This window comes from Alligator sinensis, unplaced genomic scaffold (assembly GCF_000455745.1).
Source record: "Alligator sinensis unplaced genomic scaffold, ASM45574v1 scaffold55_1, whole genome shotgun sequence".
NCBI lineage: Eukaryota > Metazoa > Chordata > Crocodylia > Alligatoridae > Alligator > Alligator sinensis.
The window spans coordinates 320,689-327,012 of record NW_005842224.1 but is presented as its reverse complement, the minus strand read 5'-3'; positions in this window follow the sequence as shown (position 1 = coordinate 327,012).

Sequence of the window (6,324 nt, the reverse complement as noted above, 5' to 3'; positions counted from 1 at the left end):
AAAAAAATTGGCCATTTTTCGCACTGTAAATCCAGCAACACTGCTGCCATCTATGGCTGACACACCAGATCTTGTACATGACTGCCTGCAAACATTGGAAGCTGTTTATTCTTCAAGGCCAAATCTGAGAGACAAACAATTGATAAAAGAGTTTCAAGCAAAGAAGGGGGAGCACGGGTGGCTGGTAGCAAGGGATGGCCGCATTATCATCCCAGCTGCCTGGGTTCATGTGGTAGTAAAGAGCACTCATCATGGTACCCACTACGGACCCAGGGCCCTGGTAAGATGGATCAGTTACTATGTAACTAGAGTGGGATTAAGAGAGGCTGCCAAGGAGGTATCAGAGACATGTGAGGTCTGCCAGAGAAATAACCCATAAGGAGGGAGAAGAAAAACTTCAGGACATCAGAGAATAGGCAATGGGCCAGGAGAAGAATAGCAGGTGGATTTTACTGAGTTGCCCCGGCAACAAGAGATAAAATATCTCCTTGTCTTTGTGGACACTTTCTCTAATTGGGTTGAGTGCTTCCCATGTCGGACTGCCCAGGCCCGGGAGGTAGTCAAGACACTCCTACGAGAAATCATACCTCGCTTCGGACTTCCAAAAGGAATAGGGTCAGACAATGGCCCACATTTCATTGCACAAATTACTCAGAAGGTTTCTGAGTTCCTGGGAATCAGCTGGCATTTACACACCCCTTGGAGACCTCAGTCCAGTGGAAAGGTGGAACGTATGAATCAGACCTTAAAAAGACACCTTGCAAAGATTTGCCAAGAAGCTCGACTCAAATGGCCAGAGGCCCTACCCTTGGCCCTGTTACGAGTAAGGGTCGCACCACATTCTAAATTGGGATTAAGCCCGTTTGAAATAATGTATGGTAAGCCTTACCCTCTGAGTCTGCCCATGGGTACTGAACAACAGTTACATGTTTTAGGAGAGGGAATGATTAGAGAATATGTATGGTCCTTGGTTTCTGTTTTGTCTTCCATCCATCAGCAGGTACGGGACGTGCTGCAGACACAGGACCAGTATCCTGCCCTGGGAAATCGATTATTACCTGGGAGTTACGTCCTTGTGAAAGATTGGAACGAGGAACCACTTCGAGCCAGATGGAAAGGCCCATATAGGGTACTTCTAACGACCCCGACGGCCGCAAAGCTCGAAGGAATCAAGACTTGGATACATTCCAGTCGCCTAAAGCCGGTGGCTGGACCAGAACAAGAAGGAATCCCTGCAGACTCCGGGACCGGAGACAGAGAACAGTGGAAGGTGGAGCCAATAAGAGACTTGAAATTCCTATTCAAAAGAAAGGAACTTTGAATAATTTGACAATCTTTGATTAAGTTTTATAAGCCTTATTATGAAATTGTTCAAGGTTTTATTGTGGGGCACCCTGATCTGTCCACTCCTACTTATAGGAGGGGAAACCCTTTTACAACAAAAATTTGACCCTCAGGAAAATGTCTGGATTTATCTGGCCCGGGAAATTTTAAATAGAACGGACTTCTGCTTAGCGGGAGGGATCAATGCTCACCTGGTTTTTACCTCATGCTTAATCGCAGTACCAACCCCTTTAAAAATTTTACAAAATTATACTATGCTGAAGAATGTAGAGAAGAAAAGTACATATCAGAATATATATAAGTGGGGGACTATTGTAAAAGAGAAGAATAGAGACATGTTTTCCGTACGGGTTCAGGCAACAGCTAATGCTTCTGAATGTTTCCTAATAGTTAATTGTACTAATAATTGCTTCAAATTGAACCAAGGTAGAAGAATCCTTTGTAACAAGACCAATCAAATATCCTATGTATACAATGTTCACCTGTCGTCTTATCTATCTTCAGACCTAAGGTGAATCAAATGATTTTACAAACGAAGAAAGCTGAGAATACTAGGTTTGTGTTGAAACAAATCGAGTGGAGCAATTATAATAAAAATAATTAAAAATGCTCCAGAGGGGGAAAATGTCAGGTTTGACCTAGAAACCACTACACAAAACCCAAGCAAAAGTCTCTGTTATGTAACTAATGCCCGTCTGCAATGATAAGGAGGAGACAGTCTTAGATAAAGGAGGCTTGAAAACAAAAGCAGAATCAGTGGACTAGGGCAAAGAGCTGATTTAAATATTAAGATTCACACCCCTAGGTGGGGAGAAAGTATGCTAATGAAACATACATGTATGGAAATGAGATACATAGCTAAAACACAGGTATAGAGACATGCTCAGTAAAGAACTCCTTGCGTCACTCCCTTATAACCAATTAGCAAACAAGAATGCTTATGAAGGTCCAATACTCCTGTATAAAAGATGCTTAGAATTAAGAATCTGTGTGCTTGTTACGTGAAATTATTCCGCTTGCACCTTGTATTGCTAGCAATAAATCTTTATACTTTCACCCCTGGTATCTTTATTGGCTTTTGCATACCGGGCACGATCCCAGACTTGAGCTGGGGCTCAACAATTCTAGCCGTTTTGCAGTGGCAGGTAGCCAACAAACCCCTGGAGCTCCTCTCCTCATGTGCAGTTACATCTTAGTTGATGATATGGTCAGATCCAGTTCATCTACCCAGGTGATCAGCTGCAGAGTTTCTAGATCTGATTGCCCTGCTGGGAAGATATTTATTATTCAATTCCAACAGCAAAGATATCCTACCTCTGGTCCACCCATAAGAGTCAAACAAATTCCTAGAGTGAAATCCTGGTTCCAGGAACAAAACTCCTGTTGAATTTTGTAGTGTCTCTGCTGTTTTCTGCCTCTCTAGAAAGTGTATTCAAATAATCCCCCTTGGTTTATTTCCTCTCAGGTAAGCCAGAGGTAGTTAATAATATTTTGCTATAATAGCAATTTTAAGGGCCCAGAGATGATCAAAGTATAGGGAAACATTTTTTAGTAGATTTTTTTAATAAGATCTGCTGCCTGCAAGTCCAGGAGAATAATTTGTTGTCTCAGCTGCCTGATTCCTAAATGGAGGTCTAATTTCAGTTGTTTCTAATTATCTATTACAGGTTCCTTTTTTTGCTCAGATGGGGCTGGTGTCACAGTAAAACAGATATCCTTTTCTTCCTTTACTCTGCTTATGCTTTTTGGGTAGCTCAAATGTTTCTTTTTCATTTTGATTGTTTGGCTTTTAAGTCTCCTTATGCTCACCTAAGGGGCAAAGTAATTTCCTTCTTTTATACTCAATCTAATTCTTCCTTCAAATTGTGTAAATAAGTGGAGTTTCAGGAATGTAAAACTGGTATAAGTGGGAAGGAAATCATATCCTCTGAATTTTGTGAGAAGGTGTCCAGATCTGTCCAGTTATGAAAGTTTGTGCTAGTTTGGAACTAATAGTGAAAAGGAGCACAATGGCATAGGATATTGTAACAGGGGGGCTTTCTCAGGGCTGGTCTATCATTGGCCCATCCACCTGTTTCTGGGCCAACTGCCCACCTCCTCTCCTGCCATGCCTTGATGATACATAATTATGGTGTTAATTAGGCGGGAGGCTGCCCATTATTGTCCCAATTCCAGGGGGCACTATCTGCAGCTCCATTCCTCTCCTACACTGTAGCCCAAGCCTCGCAGATGGCACCCACAGTTCTTAACATCGCCGGCCCCACACTGGGCCCCAGAATCCTCCAGTACAGACCCTAACCAGATCCCTCCAATCAGGCAGCCTATTCCACCCTCATTCTGGGCTGCCTAGCTCCCTGAACTCTTCCCCCTCCAGGGTGTGGCCCCCCCCACTACCTTCGGCCACACAGGCCCTCGCCTCACCTCCAAGGCCAGTCAGAATCCCAGTCCCTTAGCTGTGGTGTTCCTCACAGTGGGCCCCTGGCCCTTTTGACCCCTCTGGTCCTGGCCCCAGCATTGACCAGTCACGGGTGTTTCAAGTCAGGCTTCTGCCTCTAGCCCACTCTCTAACCTGGGTCCACCTTCTTGGCCCTACTATGAGGTAACCCACCTGGTTGTGGGAGCTGGGTTATTAAGGCACCCCAACCCACCTTTCACTGGGGTGGTAACTGGCCTGGTATTTCCTGGGGGTTCCCACACCACTGGGAGCCCTACCAGGTCACCCACTCCCAGCAGGGTGCAGTTTTAGGTCATGCCCAGGATCAGAAGCCTCCAAACCATCCCCCTAGGCTCCTGCCCTTGCCTCCAAGGTGTTGCATTCAGCCTTGCAGCCAGACAATGTTTCTGCCTGGTCTACCAGCAGTGAACTGCTCTGTTTATATAGGCGGCCAGAGTTCTAAAATGGCCGCTGTAATCAAACACTTGCTAGCTGCTTGGTTCAACCCTTAAAGTGGCAGGCACCAACAGTGCCCAGCTACAGAGATTTTCTAGTTTTATAAACTACCCTTGTACTGACCTTTCTATAGGCTTCAGAAAATATATCATGCTATTCATATTAACTCTTTGTTCTGTGAAAATAATCACTATGATATCCCAAGGTGGTGGTTTTTCTCTCTCTCATATAAAAAGCTTTTTGAGCAACTCTCCATTTCTTTTTAGCTGCTTAAAAGGTATCAGCCCATATCCAGTCTGGAAGTTCAATTCTCTCTTTCCTAGATTCATTTCTTTTTCCAGTCCAGTTTTTTAAAACCATGAACCCAAGTAGAAATGACACAAGATTTATACAAATATCATATGTTAGAGATGACAATTAAAAAAAAAATTAAAAGGTAGTTTAAAATATGCAGTCTGATACAAATAAATATGATGTGTTTTTATACAAATATCTTGTTGTGAACATGACATGTAAATAAAACAGTAAAAATATGTCAGAGCAAGACCAGTGGAGATAACACAACATATATTAACTTTGACATGCTGAATAGGAAAATCCTAACAGTAGATTTTGGCTGCTTCTTTCATTCCTAAATAGCAACGAATTGCTTAATCATCTTCTCCTATAGTTAGCACAACAATTCTTTCATTACAGTTATTTTAATTTAAACCACATATTTAATTCCAGTAAATTCCATGTACCTTATTCCAGACAGCCCCCAAAAGCTAAATTAGATTTGCCTTTAACACAATACATGATGCACCAGGTTCTGATCTTGATTACAGAAAAACAAAACTGGAGAGGTGCTAGTAAAACCACTAGAGTCCTGGCTCACTCTCTTTTGCAAAAGTAGGAGATTTTTCTTTCTAGACATGTTCTGGCTACTTGGCTCTGGTTAGCTGGGAAAACAGCTCAGTTTTCCAGGGGCAGATCCAGGATTTGGCTAAGGGAGGTGGCTGCATCTCCCCTTCTCCTTCCTCCCTCTGCTGCCACCTCCTCCCCCCACATTCCAGGCCCTCTGGCAACCTTTCTAAGTCCCCAAAGCAGGTGAGAATGCTCCCCTTTCCCTCCGTGCTCAGAGGCATGGCCCTCCCCTCCCCCCCTCACTGCTGCAGCTTTCCACACTGTCCCAAGGGTGGCGGAAGCTTCAAAGCTGCTCCTGCCTAATTTGCTGGGCTGTGCAGAGGCTGGGCTCAGCTAGGACAGCAACAACATTGATGAGCCCTGGGTCTAGGACCCTGCCCAGTCCCTTCAGGAGCAGGCATGAGGTGGGGGAACCCTTTGCCCATCACTGCTTCCACTGTTGCTGTCTCAGTAGAGCCCAGCCCCATCACAGTTCAAATGGAGGGAGCAGGAACAGCTCTGAAGCTTCCCCTACCCCCAGTTCAGTGGGAGAAGCAGCAGTGGTAGGCAGGGGATGGGGTGTGGGGAGGGAAGGAGAGGAGACATGCCTCCAGTGGTGATGCATAGAGGGTGCATGGGGGTACATGTGCATCCCCTGAGAGCACCGGTGCACCCCCTGACTGGCTGCGCTTGCTGCTGAGATGATGGGGGGGGCGGGGCTAGGCAAGAGTGTCAGTGCCCCTGCTGCAAGCGCCAGCTAGGGAGTGGAGTGGCATGGCACTCCCAGAAGCAACTGCAGCCACTTCCAGAAGTGGCCTCAGTGATCGGCCGCCTTGCAATTGACCACAGGGGACCCGTCCTGGTCAGTGAGATTGGCCATGGGGGGACCCTCCTCCCCAGTTGCTGACAGGTCTCTGTGGGGTACGTGCCCCTCCTCAACTAGGCAGCACCAGTTGCCCATGCATGCCTCTGAGCACTGACGGGAATGGAAGGGGGATTGTCACTTGCTTTAGGGAGTTTTAAAAATCCCCACTCAGCATGGTCCAGTCTGATCCCTCTGGATCCACCACTGTTGTTTTCCCAGCCACATAAGCTTCTTCTGCCTGAAGAGTTTATGCCCAAGGGACAGAAAGGGCCAGGTGAGGTGGCAGCTTGTCACAAATACTTTAAAAATACAGTGGGGCAAGAAGAGAAAGCAAAAGGGG